This window comes from Varroa jacobsoni, unplaced genomic scaffold (assembly GCF_002532875.2).
Source record: "Varroa jacobsoni isolate VJ856 unplaced genomic scaffold, vjacob_1.0 scaffold_670, whole genome shotgun sequence".
NCBI lineage: Eukaryota > Metazoa > Arthropoda > Arachnida > Mesostigmata > Varroidae > Varroa > Varroa jacobsoni.
Window position 1 is genome coordinate 180,359 of NW_019213572.1, and position 24,416 is coordinate 204,774.

Here is a 24,416-nt window from a genome sequence, read left to right on the forward strand (position 1 = left end):
ATGTGCGACTACACTTAAAAACTGTGACACCTTCAAAAGAATATTTTCCGGTCAACGGAATAGAGAGTTACGGCCAGATCGTGGCAAAATTTTTTGCAAGTATGACCGCGATCATATATAGTCGCTTCAAGCATGCCTCTTTTGGTTGGGGCACCGTCAGAAGTGTTACACTATAGCATTGATACCCAAGGAAAGCGATCAATGGCAGACGTTCAATTATGAAATACCTAAGTTTTCTCAAAACAATTGAGCTCGTTTTGGCGACATTTTTGTCCTGATAGAAGATCTATCTAAGAAGAATCTTATGGAGGCTTTCCTATAGCCTATTGGTACTTACGGTGTTTACGAGTTCAGTAAGTCTTGTGAGGTTGCATGCGTATTCATATCAAACGTTTTCGAAATGTTTTAATAATCTCGTGCAAATACTTTTAGCTATGTGGTTTTTAGTACTATATTACTTACTATACTTATAATAACTTGAAATCCTTAAAACAGATGCACTGTTTTCATATTCACACTTTTGTTAAGCATGGAAAAGTTATCAAGTGAAATCATAGTAAAGGTTCTACCGAAGGTGGATGTTGAAACGATTGAAGCTAAACATTGACTGTCAATGAATTTATTAAATGAGCAAAAGGTGCAAATAAAAATTTAGTTCTCACACCGAAAAGCTCAATCGATAGAAAATATGATTTTTAGTCAAAGACGAGCGGTAGCCTGGTTTGCTTAATGCAAAATCTACCTTCTTTTGTTAAAATCTCAGAAAAACAGTGAATCGCGATTTGACTTGAAACTATCTGAGTCATGAAATTGACAGAAAGAGCCGTAAAAAAACAAAAATAGAGCAAGGACGTTGTCGCATGGCTAATTCTGATGAATGAAAACTTCACTTACGTCCTGCTTCAAATTTGTTTCGTCAAGTTATACTTGTTTAGATAAATGAAGAAGTTCATAATGGAAGACAAGTTCGAAAATGGAACTATTAAAAGTTAATCGCCTTCATGAATGCGTCCTTCGTTCGACAAGGAATACATTTACTATATAAACAGCGAACAAGAATTACGAAAAGCCAAAAAATGAGTTAGTTTCTTCGATGTTTAATAGCACTTGAGAACCGATAAAATTCTCTCCAAGTTCTCTTATTACTCATTAGCCCGAAAGAAGCAAATGCTTTTTTGGTCCGTCTAATTATTGTTCCATAGTAAATTGTTGTCTTGTTTATTAATATTATTATCTAGTGAAATCTTCGGAATTCCGGCGAACTTATGTACCCCAAGCTTCTAGAGGTAAGGATCTTCTTAATTTTTTTGCTAGGACAATGAATGTATAGGCAATGCTAAATGGCAAAGCAAAATGTTGCTTTTACGTAGCAACCCCCTAGCTTTTGCCTGTAAATCGGATATTATTCAATATTCGCGTCTGAAAGCTAAAAATCAAATTTGATTAACTAACGTCGTTTCTATTTTCTTTCTAATTATACTTATTTATACGCCATCTACGGATCCAAAGGGTGAAAGAACAGAGAGTCTAAGTGTGTATAGTTTCACTTTATTTAAGCTTGTTCTTACAATTGTCAGCATTTAGATCTAAAATAAAACTTCACCACCTTATGGTCCTATTGATAAAGCCGCTCAATATGCTGAACTATTTTAACTCAATGAGTTTGCTATACGCATAAGACCCAGTGAGTTACAGTTTGAAAAATTTTTGTTTTTCCAAGTTCCTTATCAAATTAGGCGTCAGGGGTCTTCTATAAATACCCAAAATACATTGCCGCATGTAGCTTTAATAAACACTGGTTATGAAGCGCTGTCTCACTTCATCCCTCATGACTTCCAATATAGTTTTGTCGTATAGTTCCGTGCAATTTATGTGCACATTCTTTTTCAACATCTAGCTCTGAGATGAACGAAACTGTGCTAGAAAAGGAAGCAGATTGTTTTAAAGTGTAAAGTATGATCCACCTTTTTAAGCTTCCGTCGGAGAAATCCGGCCCTTGTAATTCATGTTTGACACTATTCATATCCGAGAACAAGCTTTCCATCCACTTTCCAACCTTGAATGGCATGTTCCATATAATCTTGCCATACTTTAAAATAGCATCACTCACCTAGAATCAGAATTAGATAGGTAAAAGTCTCAAATTTAGCCAAGGGCAGCAGAGTCTAGAGTTTTAAATTCAAAAGAAAAAGAAAACAATTGCTTTACTTTGTATAGTTTTCCTCTTCATAGATCATGTTTGGTAATTCATTCCCTCTACAATAAGGGACAAGTAATGTATCTGTCTAAGATAAGGTCGTGATAACAAAACAAACAACTCACTTAATACAACAGCTATCGATTTGCACTACCCATGTTAGGTCCTTTATAATTAGCAAAATTTGTCCGAGAAAGACTAAAATGGTAGGCCCCTAGTATCAGGTTGTACTTGTCGTATCTGTGTCGTACTTAAGTAACGAAAAACCGACACATATGCAATTGAAAACCTTACAGCCGTTGTAGATATATATATATATATGATACGGGTGATAGAACCACTGTAAGGAACAACACGACTGGTAGTCGCTGGTCTTATGTAATTCAATATTTGACAAACCCAGAAGCTTACTTAAACTAACAACAATACTTATTCAACAATATTCATACCCGAAGAGTGGCTAAGCTATTATTTTATGCAAGTGAAGTGATTACCAAGGAAAAATGTATTTCTTTTGTCTACATATCTTACGTAACTAAAGTGAAATCTAGGCCTTTGTTGAATTTCTTTTATGGGCAAGCTTCTGTGGTGCACTTTACAATGTTGCACAATGGAGCGAAATTACAATGCCGGAATTGATCGCATTTGAAGGAACGCCTTCTATCAAGATCGGTTGTTTCACCAAAACGGTCTGTAACACATATGGATTAATAAAGGTTTCTCTCAGTTATAGAATATAAATATTACAAAAATACATAACGTGATTCAACAACATGTTTATATAATATATACTATATGGGTAATATATCGCAAGATCGATGATCATCAATCATTTATATCCCCTGGGTTGTAAGCTTCATAATTAAGAAAGTCATTCTGCCTAGCTTTCAACAAGAGGAAATTAGGTGGAACTACCTGCACGGTATTTATCACATTCCCTTCGCACCTATTCGTACATCGACCTTCTTCTTCTAAACTTTATCAGTAACCGAACTTCCGACTTCAAACGGTGATACAGAACTCAGGTTGATTGTCAAACAATTACAGTCCGCCAGCGTGTCTTGAACCTTTGATATGCGATTCAAATCGGGTCGGTAACGTTGAAGTCGTGGCTATGATTAGAGGGAATTATCACAACGACGACTCGCAAAGCGGACAGAACCCTAAGCCCTGTTAAAGCTAGGGCAAAAACTTAGGTTCTCGTTAGGTTTTTCTCGGGGTAAAGACCTCGAAAGGCCAACTATTTGTTAGGCTATTTGTTATAGTCGATTTCACCTATCTCGGTTTCAAAGAGATCATTTTCTTTTTGACACAAGAAAAAAACTAGTCATTCCGATTCAAATGAGCAAACCTCCAGACGCTTCAGGAAATGTTCTCTTGATCGGTACACTGCCTAGAAGATGGTCCTATCGTTATCATTATAGGAAGGGTTTTATGAAAGCTTAACTCGAAGATTGGGGGGATAATATAAGGTTAAATCAGCCAATAGCTAATTCATGATTCGTGTACTCGTCTGCCTCAGAGTATTTGAATGTGCACTGTGTATTTTGCAAAGGCTTCGAGGCAAGTGACCTTTCGTAATTTATTTTATAGTATTTTAAAGCAAAAATAGAGTACTATAGAGCGCGCATGGGCCGAAATTACATAAAGCTTTTTGGGACCTACTCTATGAATTAACGCTGAGTGTACGGCCGGTAGGCTTTAGTGAGGAACGATAGAGCGTTAGAGAGAAATCCCGTTCTAGGTTACTAAATTATCTCTAGAAGGTTTGCGAATGAGGTAAACTTTTCACACAGGTCATGTTTATTTACTATTTCCCAATATCGCTGGCCAACAAAGCTCACAGCATGTAATGTGGTGAATGACCTATATCCTGTCAGCAACTGCTTTAGAAAAACTTCAACGCACACAAAGCAACACTTCAATTTTCGTATTTACGAAATCGATACCCTCTGTAGTATGTTCTTAAAAAGCTCAAGAAACACCTGAAAAGAAAAAAGGATCAGACAATAAAGGAAGCCGAAAATCAATATGGGCATAGCTGGGGTTTCTTCTTACAATTTGGTTAGCAAAATGCATCAATGGCTGGAAACAAACAGGGACACATGAAGATGAATCCCATGGGACAATAGGAATTCGTAGAATAAAAAGCCAGACTCTTTATAGTTCTTTTACAGAATAGTGTAAGACTGCGATAAAAGTTTCAATGCAATATCTGTGCATCTCCAGTTAGTCAGTCTTACAAGATAATTTAAGCCAGTGCATTTGTGGGGCATGTTCCTTATTTTAGATGCACTTTTTAATGTTTTTTTCTATTCCCGTTTTTTCAAAGTGTTCGAAAAATAACGAAATGCCATAGGGTTGATAAAAAACTTTGCAGGATATCTATGACAAGTTGCGTAAGTCCTTTTAAATTCCAGGGTTGCATGCATAACGTTCTTCATACACAGCATGTAAGTAGAGTGCCAAATATCATATTGGAGAGAACCAAATATCAAGATCCTGATTATACCCCTTCAAAGGTTTCACGAAATGTTCTACCTCTTCTTACGTTCCTCATTGTTCCCGCCTATGTACTGAATAAGTCAAAAGCTTTCGTCTGCAAGTTCCTTCATATGTACTCAAAATTCTTAGGTAAGATAAAAGAAGATCTTGGAGGACAAGAGAAGTAAGCAAGTTAAAGATGACATAAGTTGTAACGTCCATATCTGCAAGCGACCTGATGCACTTTTACTAATTCTATAACCTTAATTGAGAAACATTGAGCTAAACAAGGTAAGAATCGAGCTGCTTACCAGTAGACGAAGTGTTCATCTATTAAGCTCGACGAAATTTATGGGTTTGAGTGAACGCGGTTTCACAAAATATGACAGGGGGGAGGGAGTTAGGACAAAATAGGGCATAGAGGAAACAACAGCGGATAAAAGAAGCAAGTATACATAGGAGACACTGGCTAGAATAGAGCTACCCGCTAGTATTGTCCATACGAGAAAGAAAGCAATCGCCGAACTTGGAGGACATACACTCAACTCTTGTTCTGTGATTTAAAATGAGATAAGTTCGTCTTCAGTTTATCTTTAAAGAGCATAGTAGTACCTTTTCTTATTATAAGAAATATGAACGATTTGATTGATGTTTTTTTCAGCATTGATGTTTTTTGATTGATTTTGATTGATGTTTTTTGATTGATATATTTTCGTCAGCATTCTAAAAATGGCAAAGGAAACTGTTGTAAATTATTTACTCATTTTCTATTTACGTATTACATGGTACAATATGAAGTCTTATTATTACCAAGCTGCCAGTGGGGAATATCCTAAATTTCAAGTACAATTTTTTTACCTTTTGTTTCAGTGTTAGTAGTCATTTTAAAGCTAAAATATAGAATATGAAATATTTGACCGATATTTCTATTTAAGTTTTGACGTTTTATTTCAATTTCCCTTTTCGAAAAACTCAGTGCTAGCTCCTATCCTTTGAAAGTGCTTTCTTTCCTCTACCGACACGTACTTGAAATATTTGGAGTTGCTTTGGTCTCGGATCATAGCAAGTAAGGAAAAATTAGAACCTCAGTTTCTAACCTTTGGACAATTCACCTGCCGTACCAGTTTGACATAAGAATTTCTGTTCCTTAAATCACAACCCTGACGGTCTGTTAGAAGACAAGGCCCTTTCAAGCTGACACATCTCTGCCCTGTATAGAATAAATCTGTAAGCAATTGCCGCAGGCTGCGAGTAAAAAAGATGTTTCTTTTTTTCTTCTAGATGTATAGAATACATTTTGAATCATTGTCTATGATAGCGGTGGTTCGAGAAGTATAAAAAAAAAAACTACATCTCATCTGAAAATGACAACTCAATCCACAGTAAACTAAGTGTGTATGTCCTTAGTTTACCATTTTGTTTGTCAGTCCACATTCAGTTTCACTCAGTTCTGGCAGAACAAAGTCCAGTCCCGTTTGAAGCCAGTTGAGACACTTAGCAGTGCACCATGAGGATGGTAATAAACAGCATTTTTTGGAGCTAATACACATCATCTTACCCCCCTCACACTAACCAGTCATTCGCGTAGAGTTACATTACGGAACAAAGTTGCAGAAATGCGGTTCTATCGAAGTTGTGGGCGGCGGAGGGGATACTGCTAATGATTTTATGCAGAAGAGACTCTTATCGCGCGGTTAATCTCACTGGCTAGAGTTTATGAGAATGAGTGCGTTCGTACCAATATGAGATTTTAGGCTAAATATATTATTAGTTTAACATGTTCTGAAAAAATCAATTTGATCACGCGTGCTATTTCGGCATACGTGTTCCTGGCTGAGGTTACCTATGGCCTATGGTTCTACAGACCGTCGAGAATGCTTCTTTCGAGCTTTTCCCACCACATTCTCAGATAGGATTCAAAACATGTTTCATTGCCAAGTCTGGCAAGGCTGACTTTTTACGCGCACACAGTTACTTGTATGTCGATACTACCATAAGAATAGCAGCACGTTATAATTACAGAGTGAAGTATGGCATATAAATGTTCATAGTTACCATTTTAGATTGATTGGCGTACTCTGTTGTTCACAACAAATTACACTTTTGAAGTTGGCTGTTTTTATGCCACAATATCTTTTTGCTCAAATGTTGTTCCGTATATATTAACAATACGTTTCAAATGCTTGCGTAGCTTGACTGACGCAATTTCCCATATGGCATTAGCTAAACTATGTAAGCTTTTTTATGCTATTGGGAATATCACTAAAAGTCTTCGAAAAACTTTTTGATCGGCTGTAGTATGACAGTGTTGTTGGCTTTTGAGTGCAGGTTTCATCTTGAGGGTATTCACACGAGAAAAAAAAACTCATTGGCGTTAGGTCTGGGAAACGGGCAGGTTGACCTCTTCGACCAATTCATCTGTTTGAAGGATTGTCATCGGTATACGGTTTTACATCATGATGACACTGTGCCCCATCGTCTTGAAACTAAAATTTCCCATTTTCAACAGTCTTCAAATTAAGATTCAGATTATTTTATTCATTCCAACACAACTGGCACCAGTGTGGAAAACAGATGGTCCACTTAATTCTTTACTTGAGATATCACACTATACCGTAGCTTCTGGTAAATTTAAACACTGTTCTTGCGTAACATGTGAATTTACAGCTGCGGATAAGTACATTGACGTCAACCAATTACGTCATCTAATTTTAATTGATGATATTAATTTGATTAATAAAAAACTAAACAATTTTTCTCGAAAAACTATGCGTCCCTTTCACATCTTCCATTTTTTTTCCGCTTGCAATTTTTTTTACATTTGTATGGTCTTCACTGACAGCATATATTCTTGATTTACTGACACCAAGGTCACGACTTGATTTTCTTACAAATCTTACAACTCGAACAGTTACATCTGCCTTAAATTTTAATTTAAAGGTTTAAAACTTAATTTAATTTAAAATTTAAAGATTATAACCCACTAAACAATGTACTTTTTGCTAATACACCGTTTATATTGTTTCAGCTTGCGTCAAATGTTTAACAGAGAATAACGAACCTCTTCCAGAAATTCCTTACTTTCGCGATTGAGTCATGTTTTTATCGCTTGACCACGGCACGTGTCCTACTAAGGCCAATCTCAAGGCTGTAAGTATTACGAAAAAACTATTATTACCACTGCAGTCAGGTTAAAGAGAGCAACCCAATAAATGTAACGGCGCAAAGAATAAGTATGCTCTACTATGCTTATTCTAAAGGATGGACATAAACAATAAAGCTGAGCAAAATTCTTTAAGTGCTCGCTTTACGCGCTTTTATATTCAACTAGGCACTCCAGCCGCCTTAGTTGGTAGATAGCAACGTTTGTCTCGCCTTAACTTTAGCAATAAACCTTTACATGAGTAGTAATGTCAAAAGTCGTTCCCCAGGTGATACAGAAGACAAGAGTATGCAGATTACCAAAAACGCTCCCAATAATAATCTAGCGACATCGACGATCACGACCGAACACGTAAGTCAGTGGAAATAAGGGGAGATTTTACAACAGACAATAACTCAATGCAATGTTAATATTTACAGCTATGGTTAATAGTTCCGACAAATGAAATATATAAAATTGGTGAAATACAGAAAAATGGTTACATAAGCCTTTAAAAGTACCTTTCGTTTGTACTGCAACTAATTATATATGACAAATACGGGTATAAGAAGCTCAACAAAGTGATGGCTCAAATTATGGGGTCTATTTGATCCGTTTACATCCAGAATACATCAATATGTAATAAATGTTCAGGTTGAAGGTAAGATTTTTAACGACGTTCTAAAGAGTCGTTTTTCATTCTAGTTATGAAGATGTATAAACTGTACGGGTCAAAGTTTCATGAATCGGGAACGGCTCTCATGTAGACAAGTTGCGAAAACGTAAGCGGGCTATCGACTCGGCTGCTTGAAAATTCAGATAGGAAAACATTTATGAGCTAGAAAAGCGCGACTGCTGAAAATAACTGAGACTTATATTGGGTCTAACGAGGCGCTAATTCAAGAAATCGGCCGAAATAAACTAACCTTACTGTAGGTTAGTTTTGCGTCCGGTACCACCGTTAGATGTTCTACCAAACGGCAAAGCTAATCTCAATGCTCGACATAAAACGAGCCACTGGTCTTTCTTCTGTTTGTTCACGTGGACCTGCGAACAGGTGTTTCCCACATGCGCCGTAATCGATTGCTTCTTCGACCACAATAGGACCACAATCTGTCCTTCCCAACGAGTATGGAACAACTTAAATTTTGCCATATAATGGCACATTCAGCTGACGAATCGATCATTCTACAGATTGTGTTTTGTACAAAGCAACATGATAGCAGCACGATCTCCGAAACTAAAACGTCGGGTACTTCGCACCACAGGAAAGCAGAAAATCTTTGAAATCTCTATCGTGAGAAAATTACGAGACTATAAACCTCATCGATTACCCTAAGCTAACGGTCTGCTCCGCTGGCAACCATGATATTGCTTCCAATAATCAGCAAAAATTCTCCTCAGCCAACTAAAGAATCTAGACTTGAGGGCACGAAAAAAACTTAAATACATGAATTTCTACTCCGTAATACGAGATTCAAATCGAGCGGCGATTGCTTGGGAAATACGTTCATGAGCACATCCTGTATATTTACGTAGCTGCTTTCTAAAGATGCTGAAACCAGGCAACTTCCTCGCTGCTCCGATTCTCTAAGCACAAAGCATCCGTCAGTCTTCTTTAGAGTTTTCTTTAAAAAGGAAAAACCTAAAAAATATTGTCAGTATCTAACTAGATATAGCGTACGCATGTTTTTTCGAATCCATACGCTTATTGCTTTCTTGCTTTGTATAGTGGCTTACAAATATTGAGCAGTCACTATAGCTGTGTTGGCTTAATCTCACTTTAGTTATGCACTGCAAAAGAGAGTGTCTAGCTCATATGTTAGTCACCAAATTGGAAGAACTGAACTCGGAAGCGCTAAACGCTCGCGCTATTAACTAGACTTCACCTTCAGATTTCAAGTAGCACCTTGGTTAGGGTTCCATTCACTGATCATTATAAAATCTATCGGCGACACATACGTATCGCGTTCCGTGCGTATTCTTTATATGTATTGTCAATATCTAGTTAAATGTAGTCTACAAGAACTTTCCATATTTAAACAACTTGTCTAAATTGATTTTTGTTCTCAATTTTTGAGTATATACTTACTCGTAAAGCCTAGGGCGTTAATGCTAATGGCAAACCCAATGCACAGGTCAACCCGGGTCAATAAACAAAGTCTAGACAACCATCTCTGTATTCTGCTAATCCCTTCAAGCAGGAAATCTATGGGACAGTGAATTTATTGTCCGCAACCAAATTAGGCGACAGAAATCTACCCTCCTTTATAATGTTCGCAAAAGCAAACTGTCTAATCGCAATAACCACGGATTCGATCCGTGTAGTTGCGGAACATACTAAACCCTTGTTTAATGCTAACATACAATGCATTTATTTAGCACAGAAACATAACTTCCCATCAGAAGACGCACTCAACAAAGTTATGCTTTATCAGGATATATATTGCCAAGCTTATGAAAAAGAAACGGTCGTATTTTAATTCTAAGCAACAGAGAATTCCATGCACGCAAGTAAAACTTGCAGATAACAAATCAGAACCAGTCGTCAATAATGTTTTTCTATCAAACAACTTAACGCGGCCCTATTGTGTGTACTTTCCTCCAACCGGAAAACATGAAATAGCTGACCAGTGAACTTGACCGTGTATGTGATTTAAATTTACTCGGCATAAACTGGAAGTCAAGGAGCTGCTTAAAAAACAAAGAGCACCTGCAATGGGAGCCGGAATAGCTCTAAAGAGCCCTCTTTCTAAATCCCACACGAACACAGGGCCACAGCACGTCTCCTGAGAATATCAAATGTGGACTTCGTTCTATGTGGCGTAAACTCCTCTAAAGACGCGCAAGTTCCATCTTCTCCCTCCAATAATACGAGGTTACAAGACCCTAACTGTGGCAGCTTCCGTCCGTCCTGTGATCACAAAAAAGCTGACTAAGTCAATAAGAGGAAGTTTATATAAAGGACAAGAGAATATACTTCCGGAGACATGTACTCAAAGCAGTCTCAAAATAAGCGCTTTTGTTCCAAAATCTTCACAGACCACTAAGAGCACTGACCAATTGTACAAGCATATATCCAACGATGACCACAATTAGCAGAAACTTGAAAAACCACAAATCAAAGAGAGGAATTGAAAAGAGAGGAACGACTGTTTACAAAGGCGGTCCTCTCTTTTAATGACCCTAGCGTAATCTACAAACACGAGTCATGACAAATAAAAATCAAAGATTCATTATGAGCCATCCAGAAAACGGATGAGTCTTTCGCAACAGAGGATCGCTAGAAGCTAACATCGTCAAAGATTTCTTCTGCTTCACATATACCCCAGATGCTGAAACCCAATAGCGATATACACCACCTTATAGAACGATATTGTCCTTTTTAATGACCTTGGTTCTTCAGCTGAAAGCGTGTTTAAGCTTTAATAATAGCAACTAGACCTCTAAGGGTTTGCATGCACCAATTACTAAAATACTGAATAATCTTGCATGATATTTTTGTGTACGCTCGAAACCGGTGAAATCATAAGTATTTTCACGCACGTCACATTCTCTTAAGTTACAAACAGGGGCTGTACGTCTGGGGCATGGAGGAAAACGCCTGGTATAGTTAACTTCCGTACTATGGAACTATGGAATATAACGGAAAGCATCACTGGTGGAGCCGTTGAAGAAAAACTTGCGAGGCCCCACCTTTGCAAATTGACCTTGTTTGTCTGCGATACTCCAGTTTCGCAAATGTCTTGGACGGATACTTAACCAATCACTTAGTACCATGTAGTAACTTCTATTTTTAATTTCAAACATCGGGGCCTTCATCCATAAAAACTCCTAGACACACTGCCAAACTACAGGATAGCTTCGCTTAAGTGGAATGCAGCCTTCTGGATTAAACGAATCAACAATAGTCTCACCGATAGCCAACTACTGGTTGACCGTAATGAACAATGTCAGAACGATCAGCTTAGATTTTGTTATTCAAATTTACGTATGTACCTAAATCCGGGTGTCAAAACTATAGCGTATGTCGACGACGTAACAGTCGACTACCCTGTTGGTGCTGAAGAAAACCATTGAAGAATGGAGATGGACAATGGAGATTGACGCGAAACTTTTATTCGCGAAGTAATGTATTTTGAACAAAATAATCTAGTGACAAACGATGACATTGATCACCTTCAATTGACAGTAATCAACTTACAACATGATATCGGGAGTTATATAGTATTTACACATCTCACAAGATTCGCGCTTCCACATTTGTGGATCAGATCCTTACACGCAACTGCCACGTAATGCTGCTTCTCACGTCTGCGTAATCATTGTGTTAAGAGTAACGGAATTTCCACGGCATGCTTCTTTTGTTACAGATGAAAAGTTAGTTGCGAAGAAATAACGATGTCGCAGAAGTATTACACAAAAAAATGCTATGTAAATTGAAGAAAACATAAAAGTCACTGGAAGCGTAGTGAATATACGACCAAGAGAAACAGTAGCATAAGCACGCTTGATATCTCCCTTAATTTATGGGCTATAACTGAAGGAAAATTTACCGATAATCATAGTGTAAGAAATTTCAGTTAGGCTGTCTTATCAGTATCCGTTTGAATGAACTGAAATATACACTGACGCGATGCTTGCCGCTGACGATATGCTGAGGTAAAGCTATACGGATATACTTGACTATAGGGAAACTATTTATACGATCGCTCTAGGTAGATTCTTGTTTGAATGAAACGCGTATTTTAACGTAGAGGATGTAACGAACAAGGCATCGAAGGATTTACTTCTGTTGACATATTTTTAGGTTAGTTTATATCTACATAAACAAGCGGTCGACATACTTCGCCTGCGACTGTTGGCTTTACGTTGCTCTACTAATCGTTTTTGAGCGAATAAAAGACTTTGATAATTGTGATTCTTCGACACCTTTAATGATAGGGGCATAGTTTCGAAATCTCTATTTGTACCCTGATGTAGTACCAATATAAAGAACTCTTTCTTTTTACTTCAACCTACTACTGTAAAAATCGTAGACCAATTTCAGGCTCAAGATTTTCTTCTCAATGAAAATTAAAGCTATCAGACTATGCACTTGCACTGAACAAACATACGACCAACTTATTGTGTTTATCAGTTACTGAAGTTTATTAACAGCAGATTTTAAGTGTTTAAAAAAATGACGAGACGCCCGTCATTGGATCCCAAAACTTTTATAAAGTGATACAACTTTGACTTGGCATAATTATTTGTTATATTTGTTAGTTATTCTTTTTCTTTCTTTTTTTTGATGAGAAACTCAGTTCATGTTAAGTGATTTTTTTTTCGTTATAAGATGAAACATTGCTACGTATCAGCTAGTTATAAAAACCTTGTGTTGGGTCATTGAGTGGCAACATTACTGTTTGTATGACGTTTAGTTTCTGACCTTAGTTGTGAGTTTAATTTTAAAAAGGTGTTTCGGTTAAATGCGTCTGTTTAGCAGGCCGTTTCGAAACAACCTGTCAGTCATTTCATGGTCATGCCGTGCACACAAGGTACATATTTTTTAATTGCGAAATTTACAAATAGATGTATTAAAATTGCTTTTACAGTGATCAGTTTCATACCCTTGCGAAATACGAATCCATGCTCACAAAAACATCGCCAAATACGATGATGATTATAATAATAAAATAATTACAAAAGCTACGCATCAACAGACATCGAACTCACTCGGCGAACTCTCCGACGTTTGAACAGTTGTTCACCGTTGTAACAGCCGTTCTGTCTGCAAGCAAGGTCTCACTGACATTCAGAGAAAGACGGTGATTGCTCTCTAAGTATAGTTACCGGTAGCTCCACCGATCGTAATAGTCGTGAACACAAGTTCGGGTCGAGTTTTCTCGAGAACATCGTTAAAGTCAGTATGTATGTTTGTACAATGGTATTTTTACATTTACAATTACCTTGTTAAAAGGGTTATTAGATAACCTAGTGGTATCTTTTGCGGAGACCATTGAAAATATTTAATCATAGTCAGTTTCTGCTGTGAGCATGAATATTCTCATTAAATTCTTACATCATGATTGAGGTGTGTCATCGCCTCTCTCTTGCACGTGCACAGATGTGCCCGTTCGGTAATAGTTAAAAATCTGCAATATTATTGCACATAGAGCACAATTTCGAAAGTTGTACTCTTCGTCTGTAAGCTTTTGTGCAACAATGTCTTCAAAGGAAAACGCAAATTATCGGCCAAACGTTTGCTTGTCAAGCGAAGCATTATATAATGCAACTGCATGGCTAATCATATATTATCGTCGTACGAATTTAGCAAATCGCCACTGAGCTCTGTTAAAAGGTGTAGTGTATTTCCTAACCTCTCTATACTTGCATGTAACTTGAACAAGCTCAATTATCCGACGACCATACAATACATATAATCCCATTATAAATGATTAGTTTGCACAAAAGTAGGTTTGTAAAGCTGAAAAGCAATTCTGCTTACTTGTTTACCTACGTCGAGAGGGCGGAACGAAATGAGCAGGCAACTTGTCAGTTGCCTCTCGCTTGAACTCTCCCTGTGATCCACTGGGTGTAATGTGTAACCAGATGAAAACGCTATGGCGCTGCCTCGTACAATCCAATTGATAAACAATTTAACTCACTGACTCAACATTTGGCTCGACATCATATATAATATTCTATATTTGGTTTATACAGAGCAAAGACTGTTTCACGTCTAGTAAAGTCAGATGAATGCTAAGCGGGCGGGACGGTATCCATAGGTGAACGAAGCAACAAGAATATTGTACTTAATAACGATGATCAAAAATGAGAAAAAAAAAAGGAAGATACTTAATGAACGATGATGGTAGTAAAAATCATTTTCATCATGCAAAATCACAAGCATACACGTACGAAGATCCTTACATAGACGTACGCATACAAATACTGTTCCCAGATGGTCTGCTTAATTGACGTGGAACTAAGTAGCTGATTATCACAACGGCAGCATCCAGCAGTGACCACGCGAAACACTTCGAGGCCAGCACTCAACACTACTTACGTTGTAGCATCCGAACACTATAAGATACCAGTTAATAAGAATTTTCACTATGCGCTCTGCAGTTCTATCTATCGTAATGTTATGACACGACTGGCCATTCCTGTGACTGCTACCGCTCATCCAGCTCGGCTTGCACCGCCATGACTCGCACCACTCTTTGCCGAATCGCTTTCTGATCTATTCCCGCTCTTATACCAGTCCGATTAGTAATAGAGCAGAGAGCACTGGCAGTAGCAATGGTAATACTATATGGGAAGCTAGATCTTTGTTTCTTCCTGGCGGACTCACCGAGTCCAGGCCACATGGTCGAGTCCACTGTGAACGTGAAACGAGGAGTTTACGAGTACCTACAACCTGGGGAGGGTACTTCAGCAGATATATATTCCCTAACGGGGAGAATGAGGGAAACAGAGGGCGCTACTAACCGATTGAGTTTTCGGGAAAGCCGCGAGATGGCACTGCTGCAAACGAGGATAGTTTCCGGAACATCTGCAGTATGGCTTTGTTTCAATGGCGGCCACTCCTAATTGCGACCCTAACTTAAGGAAACGTTTACTCCAAGGAGAAGTCTCTTTTAATACATATGAAAAGGTAAATCGGGTACAAAATGCGTAAATTAGACTTAACGCAGAGCAAAACGCACGAAGTGGTTTCTAATAGTGGATCTCCCTAATTGGGAAAAAACTGCTGGCAATCATTTTTTGTTTCCAACTATACGCGTGTGAAACTTTGGGCATCAGCCAATTTACATATATAAGGTACATTTAAACTTTTTTATATTTTCGTGCAACTTAGTACAGGAGTAACACAGGGATGCAAAGTCGGTAGAATCACCGGTATGTCAGTAGACGATTGAAGGGCGGGTTTCACCGGAAGGCTAGCTTAGATTAAACGACACTTTATAACAGAGAAGTCAAAATAAACAATGACGAAGCTTCCAAATTGATAACAAATAATAATTACCTGAAGTAGCTTTAGAAAACGTATAAGCTGCATAAAAGCGGGCTTTAGTCATTGCGTTACCCGAATTCAACAAGTCAGTTCGGTAGCGGCGGCGTTACAACAATATCATCTACCACAATTCGTGAAAAGAGTGGTTGAAACTGAAAAAGACTGTTTAAAACTACTGCATCTAAAAACGAGGGCCGAACGGCAACCCTGGAGAACTAGGTATGGGCACATACCTTTGTAGTACGCTACAGTGGTCTTTTGATGTAGGGAAGTTTACAAGATTGCTAGTTTTGGACAGTAGATGGATCCCTTGAGAATTTCATCAAGAGCATATCACAATATGCTCTTTCTGTCATCATATCTGGATATGAAATCGGTGAATCTAAGAAAATATGTGCTACAAACAGTCTTTAGAAACCTTGAATCTGTAAAAAAAAAAGACAGAAAAAACACAAAATTTTATTTAAATAGTTCCTTGTTACACTAGTGATATAAACTATAGGAATTCCGATATCGGTTCTTTAAGTAAAATATTTCCCTCTGATTATATGTACTAAAGCATCAATGATAACAGTAACATATGATGCAATTAAACCTCTACAATATAAATCGTATCATAAGATATAGCTATGTTTTTCGACAGGTCGCTGAAAAGAGGCTTTTGCAGTGGGTACCTCGTGTAGCAAGTGAAATAACTGAGCAGAGAAAAGTAATTAATTCGCAACGTACTACATTGCTTAGTAGATGCTACTTAATGATCATAATTTTTAAAATATTTTAGTCGCGTTATCTCTGTAATGAAACGCCAATAGGCACAATTCGTGTGGTACAATAAGTGTACCCGTACGCATAATTAATACAAATATATTTTAGGAATGATAGTCATAGATACATTTCCTATAGGATTTTGTAGCTTGGGCCAAAGTTGGACAATAGCTTAAATTGCTAGACCCACACACTTTCTTACAAATGATTATGTTGAATTAGGGTTGATATAATCAAAAAGCGGAAACCAATTAGCCGGTATTTAAGAACTTTAAAATAGGGAGCTTCATAAATTCATGCACAGAGTTCCGCAGGTAATGGAAACTGATAAAAAATTATGTGAATGAAACATCCACTAGATAAGAAATTTCAAACCTTTCAGAAAACCTATTTTATATCTTTTAACGCCTCTGGCGTTGCACTAAGAAAAAACAACAAACTCAGTGGCTCTTAATGATACAGTTAAATGTAACTCATTTTAAGTAAGCGATAGAAATTAAGCGTCCTGGTAATGTGCGGTGCGTAACACGAAACTATTGGTAGCTGTCGACATTTTTATCTTCCATTGTAAACTTGAAAGTTAGTGCTTTGTAGAAACTTCAGCGATTTAATTACTTCAAAAACGAAATTCTAAACAAAAAAAGAGGTAGGTAATACTAGTTTGATTTTACCCATGATAGTGCCCAGATGTTATGCTGCCTTCAGTTAATTGTATTAACTGAATTAATTTTAATCTTTTTATATTGTTCTCCTCACAATTTGCAGTCGATTCATTTATTTCATTTTTTATTTGTTACCTTTGCGTATATTAAAAAAACATTTTCGGAATACCCATTTTATATGTCATCGTGAATTGTTTTCTATTCTTCACAATACGCCTGTTTATTTGGCATTGCTTTATTACAATTGCACTCCTCAAGACACTCTCGAAGGTCAGAGTGGCACTTATTATCTTTATTTTTCCAAGGTTACACATTCCAAGCAAGGTTTTATATCTGCCAACTTAGGTAGATCTCATTATTAGGTATGCTCTTATAGAATTTTGCTTCTGTATTCCGGGTACACTTACACTGTATTTCACTTACTTGCCACATTCCAAATCAAGCAAATGCATCGACGTTTATACTACTTAGGTACTACCATTTTATACAATAGTCTTATATTTAAATCGTGTTATTTTACACAACTATTCATCGATTAGATAAATCTTCGCTTATCTGCAAACCTTTATTAGCTTTAAACGTCTCCTGCCTGCCATTTTGATACCACTCCTTCAGTGAGTTATAACTGAACAAAAAAAAGAAAGCTTCACTACAACAAAATCAAAGTGGCTTTTGTTTATCGAAAATTCTGCAGGTCAATATGATATGTATCTGCTAAATGATATGTATGCCCATATCGTGGCAGATAAGCCGTTACAAAAACCAAAAACAAGGCTAACTTTACCATTCTACGGAAAAAAAAACAGAGCTCTAAAGAGGCGACGTGTACCGATGGAAACATTATCATATGCAGCTCGAAATTTAAGTACATCCGCGACTACGCTTACAAAAGGACTGCAGTAGAAGTCCTTCTAAGCACAGTTCGATCGATGTGTTGATGAAACATGCATGACAAACATGAAAAAAACCGAAATCCTAGTGAACCTCGAAGAGACATCTCTGACAATTGACCTAGTTAGGCAAAGAAACCAAATAGGTCGATTTGCCATCCCAGGAGGGCCTTTTCAGAATGTTGTATACTACGGTAATGCCCATTCATTGAACATCTGGTAGCGCAGTTACGGTCGAAAACAAACCAAGCGCCGATAAACTGACTTCAATAATAATGAAGAGACTTGGAATTTCAGTGTGCATAGCATTCTTATAGATTTTTCGAAGATCTCTCGAAGATGCAGGAAAAGTACACGGAAACTTTGGGATAGCTATCCACAGAAAAGGTTCAAAGGTAGAGTTCTCCAATAAACGGCCGATATTGTTAACCCCTGTGGCGTGAAAAATATTAGTAAGTCTTAAAGCCCAAGCTATATACAAAAAAGTTGATGCAAAACAGGTGATATCGGACGCACAGTTTGTCTACCGACTGAGATAATACAAGAACATTCCAGATACTGTATATCGAATTTGACCGAGCGACCAAGTGCACTGGCTCTATATACCTTGAACTTTAAATCTTTTAAATGCATTCGAAGCTGCTGGCTCTTCTTTCAAGTAGGAGATCCTTCGGCAATTTGGCTTGAAGCCTTTTTAAAGTTTGTGTAAATGGTCAATACACTGAGAATGGTAGTATAACATCTGGAAGTGCTTAAGGCACTATACTGAACCCTATAATATATATTATAGATAAAATCTCGAGCGTACACGTTGCCGCGGTTCAACTCACTAAAAATCTACGAGGGTGATAAGAATATACTGGCCTGTAAATAGTTCACCAGAGAAATCTGTCATGCACCACGCTACAATAGATTCTTACGAAAGTACTGAAAGCCTTGACTAATGACAATCTGCAGAAAAGTGTTGTATTTTAGATTTTGGACACGGAAATGCAAAACAAGGATATATCATATATATACTGTAAATGTTTAGCTCCAGTCCGCAATCAATGGTCTAGGTGTCATTAGGCCTACCTCTCAGAACATGAAAGGGACGTGGTGTTCCGCATGACTTAAGTTCCAACTGGACGCTATGGACATTTCAAAATTTACGCGTAAACTATTTGTTATATGTTGAATTAATTATGATCTATGCAACGTCAGTGTGAGATTCAGTTCTGACTAAAAATTTGGAGTTCCTAGAAAAATTCCTAAATATATTTGCAAGCAGAACAGCATACAATATAAATGCCAATGTAATAGGGACCTGGTTAAGGTTACGTGAATTATAAGGTTGTAAAATAAGTATGGGGAATGTACAATCAAAAGTTGTTCGATATTATCCATTAAAACCAAAAGTATGTTTTATCAAATATTCGGTGAGTGAACGATCTTTTACTATGAAAGCTAGCACGTAATCCAGGGAATGCAATGGATACCGTACATAAGTTTGATTTTGCAAAACAACACCAAAACTTTTCAATTATGTGCTAATATAGAAACTAGCTTATACGGTTCACTTCAAACCAACCCTCTAAGATTGCAGGCATTGGTGCGCGCTGATTTGACGTTTAGCTCGCTATAACCCTAAACATTAGTTATATGTATTACTTAATGCATGTCTCCTTTGTTGATCAATATGAGTTTCCGATGATGAGGTCTCTGAACTTCAGTCATTAGAAGTAAATCCATTTTTACCTGTGGGGATTAAGTTTAACACAACAGCAAACTAAAGAGTAGAGGGAAAATGTACCTTATTTTAACGACACCACCCTGAAAAGCGTTCTGACTTTTAAAAAACGGGTAAATATTTGATCAGTCTATGAAAAGCAAGAGAGCGATTATATATTATTACAACTTATTCCATTTTCCGTGGCCCTCGGCAGCAAAATTCTTTGAAAAAAGGAAAAACGATAAGTTTTTTTTATATATATTGTGAAAGCATCTCTACGCAAGATGGTCTAAGGGGGTTTGGTTGATTTAATTGATTCGATGTTTTACGAAATTACCGGTACGATTAACTAGCGGACCCTCATGCGAATACTGGGCTGAGCCTATGAACCGAGACTTGTTTTAGTCATCCAGAATTCCGCTGACGTTGCCTTCTGGGCAGCACCGTCAAAATTGTAATATCGAATTGCGGAAACAACGAAGGAAAATAGTCAACATATTATGGATAAATGGTGTTGCGAAACTTGGTCATACTAAGAATAGTGCCTTACCAACAGACAAGCAACGACGGACTTCCGCTCCGTTAAAAAGTTCTGCTTCAGAAAATTGGCATTCCCAATATCTTCAAATAGCCTCATTGAATTGATACAGAGTAGTCTACTCGCTTCGGGTTCATCTTGGCCGAGACAGTATTTTAATATGTGATTCGTAATATTGTATATATTGTAGTAGGGGGTGATTTTCAAGCGCCACTTATATAACAATTGTTCTATCTGTGCCGACCTGTGAGTATAATGATCGAGTTGATAGCGCCTCTAAACCCCAAAAGCGGAAAATATTACAAACCGATACCATAGAGAAAGTGAGTGGTGGCGCGCTCGCTCCTGCCTTTCTTAGAAAATACGGTGCTCAACTACTTTTCACGTACCAATTGGCGTATTGATAGTAGTCAGATTATTTCGTTCTTCAGGATTGTAGGTGAAACTGTAATGATATTCATAGACACATAATCTTACGAAGTTGTAAAAAGCTTCTGATAGATTTTCTAGCGCAGACAACAGGGGGCTAATGACCAGTGATCATTGAATAAGCAATAGCTTCCATATCCTCCACCTGAACAATCTCGTGTGCACCAGTCACATCAACCGTCTTCTCTCTGTCTCCAATTAATCATCCACCATAGCCACACTTGCTCTGCTACTCGCGCGCGGACAAGTACTCCATGTACAGAATTCCAGGACTGAAACGTTTCTAACTTTTATGAAACAACACTATCAGCGAGAACGTTATAACGAATTAAAATAGATACAATTATATCTATTTTAATTCGTTTCGTATAACGCTAGATGGACGGACTAACAATTACTAGTCCTTAGCGAAGCAGAGCATATCAAGTAGCGCAGGTTCGTTCTGCCACCGTAGCTATTGCCAATACCTCTCTCCTCTACATGTCATCATAGATGTGGATCTGTGTGCTTGTATTTCATCTCAGATATATCAAGCTATCTACCTAATCTTTCTCCCTTTTTTGGATTAGTAGTGCTGCTGGTGACCTAATGACTCATGTATACGTTACGTAAATATAGTATGGGGATTGGTACAGCTGGCTACTTTACCGTTCCGTTTCTTTTCAGTAATAGGGTTTTGGTGAACTGTACGAAGCTGACCCTGGCATGGCCTTAATGTAGAAGAAGCTGTAGCACATTCTAACAATACGGAAAGAGCGCAAGAATGTAGACTGGCCTTGGTAGTTATCAATGACTAGCAAACACGGTTTCTCTAGGATACAGGAAATGTTCCCGATAAAGTGCTTAAGATAATCTTCATATACTTTCCTTGTGGTTCGTCCAAATCAGTTATAAACTGTTCGCTTCGAGCGCATACGCCCATTAGCCTGTGCTCTTCGAAGCGCAACCTAAGAAACAAAACACGACATAACTAACGGCACAAAGACGAAGGTTGTAATAAGGGTACTTTTGTGATGCCATTTGTGTAACTAGTTTCGTTCCTTCAGGTTTAATCACTTCGGAGAGTATATTGTCGCCTCGCCTAGATTAAAAATATTTGAACGAGTTGAATTATTTTTTTTTTACTGTTTTTTTTAACTGTCCAATACGTTTCTTTCGTTCGAGCGCGTACGCAAAGTCATGCCATATCTCGAGTATGGTACAATTTTAAATATCTTTAGGCATCGAATAAGGTATACTGCTAAGGTATACTTTGCGCAACCGTACCATTTCGTTCGTTTAGTAGTCCACCGCTTTCACATGCCTTGCTAGAGGTGTATATACGTTAAATGTAGAGAAATAGGTGAAAATACCATGCAAATAGGCGCCCCTTTTTCAAAGCCGGAAGTTGTTGGGCACTCGAAACTGAAGGCTGATTCTGAAAAATGTATTGGCCATTCAAACAAATAATAAAGGGAAGAATAATATTGTTATAAAACGAAAAATATCTAAGAATTGGTACGTACTGTTCGTGAAGGAGTGATTCGTAAGACAGAATTGCAGGCGAATGAGTGAATAAAGGCTATAAAGTGCAAGAGGCATAAAGCAGATATCGAATCCGTTTACATTTGCCTAGTTAATAGACATACAACATAGCGCCACCCATTTTGTAATGGTATGTGCTACTTACTAATTGTTGTGTGCACACGTATCTTAATGAGAAAATATTATTTTCACATTAAGACAAGTTCTGACAACAGCTGTGCAGCACTCGAATCAATGAAAACATAACAGTAACTTCTTCGACAGAAGTTAACGACTGGAATTCGATCTTAATATAATAGTTGGTAAATACCACCGTTGAATTTGTCGTAAACATGTAAGAATCTGTGGCACTGCTAATGAGTATTGACAGAACGTGTTAGTTTGTCATAGTATAATATTAGACTGGGTGTATAAGATATGTTGGTACCGTGTCCCTTAGTATAAATATGTGTGATGTATACCAACCAAAGAAGAACATATCTACTGCTTGTTTTTGCAAAGTAACATCACCGGTGTTCATCCAGTGCCAACGGAAATTTCGTTAAAATACATTGTAATATAAACCATATAGTTAAACCTTGAAATCAAACCGTATCAAATGTTACCGATGGATGAAGCCCCTACATGATATGAGTCAACATGTTTAATATGCGTCTGCGTAATATACTACTGGTCGCGCTTATTTTTAAACAGCCCATAGCTTTTATTCTCGTTCCGTGCGGCACAGTTGTGTAAAAAACAGTAGCACGCTGCCTATGATTTACAAATAAGTGATTTCAATGAATGGTAAAGAAGTTAAGTTTTACGTTTATATTCATAAAAACTATCGTCTTACGGCCTGAAAAAGGCTCTTAATATGTAAATGAGGGTATGACAAGGTCTTATCAAGATTCGCCATTTCGCGGCTTATTAAGAGCTTTAACAAGACCTGCTCAGTTTTTAATAGAACCAACCCGGTGATGTTCGGACAATAGGTAGGAGAAAAATATTGATTTTGTCCAATGTAGCTCACAGTTGATCGCAAGACGTCCTAGCAAGAACTTGTCACTCAAAGACTACTATACACAAATTCTTTAAAAAATATTTTAAAAGGTATCCGCATAGGATCCCACCGACACAAGTGCTTTAGCTAAAGATAATCCGACAGTGAATTTTTCAAAAAAAAAGGCAGCGGTAAAGTACATTTTTACGTGAGGAAAGTGTGTAAGCAAACAAAATTGCCATCTGAAAAGGTACCAGTTATTCTGAGGTTATACGCAGAAGTTTAAATACCAAAAAAAAAACTATCTGGTGTGGAATGTAAGCCAGAAACATCCCTAACCCGTTTGTCCGACGAAACTGTGTGCTCTAACATAATTTCAGATTTTTTTACATCCCATATCGTAGAACATGCCCTGCAAGGCACGTGACTCTAGCAGGATAGTAACTAATACTTCTACGTAACTAATATTGTGCTCGCATTGTTAGATCTTTTCGGTAGGCGGCTAATAGCCAGGCGGTCCGGCATCGAACTCAGCCACTCAGAACTCGACAGACCTCCCATCAACTTATATTTATTGCTGCCGTAAGGCATTTCATCCGACGGCTGGCGTAGTTGTATACAGTTTGTTAATTATTTTTTTTATTATTATTAATTATAAATTAACATAAATTAATAAAGTTGCTTGCTGCACTAAAGTAGCATGGTCATAAGAAATTTGAAATCATGTCCTGTAAATATATTCCTATAATCTTCAGTTGAGAATACACATTTGCACATACTTGTGTATACAACTGTTGGTTATATAATAACTTCGTTTTTTTGCGAATTGTGCGTGTTTCCTTCAACTAACAAAGCACTGCTTGTAGTTCAATTTTTTAGAATTAAATATATTAGTGTTTGCCTACTAAACTTGAGAGCAGGTGCAGGTCTAGATTTGAAACCAGACATAGACTATTCGTTTCATGCTGCAGGAAAGCCGTTTGAAGCATTTTTTAACTACACTAAAATTGGAAACGCTTAGAAAATTTAGCCTACGGGAATCAATACGAAAGTTTAATTTAGAAGATTATTAACCGTAAACAATATTAGA

General features: G+C 37.4%; 1 protein-coding gene across 5 annotated transcripts in view; it reads right to left on the reverse strand.

Annotated features, from left to right (window-relative positions):
- Positions 1–15,211, reverse strand: part of LOC111262518 (uncharacterized) — a 114,723-nt gene extending 99,512 nt beyond the window's left edge. For 2 of the 5 annotated variants that reach the window (XM_022836830.2, XM_086969173.1), the window contains exons 1-2: positions 14,739–15,211; positions 1,965–2,110 (exon numbers count right to left, since the gene is read on the reverse strand). The gene's annotated coding sequence lies outside the window, so the exon portion shown is untranslated. Of the gene's footprint in view, positions 1–1,964; positions 2,111–14,726 lie in introns of all 5 variants that reach the window. The other 3 variants (XM_022836833.2, XM_022836829.2, XM_022836831.2) reach the window with 3 other exon arrangements.
- Positions 15,212–24,416: the final 9,205 nt, after the last annotated feature.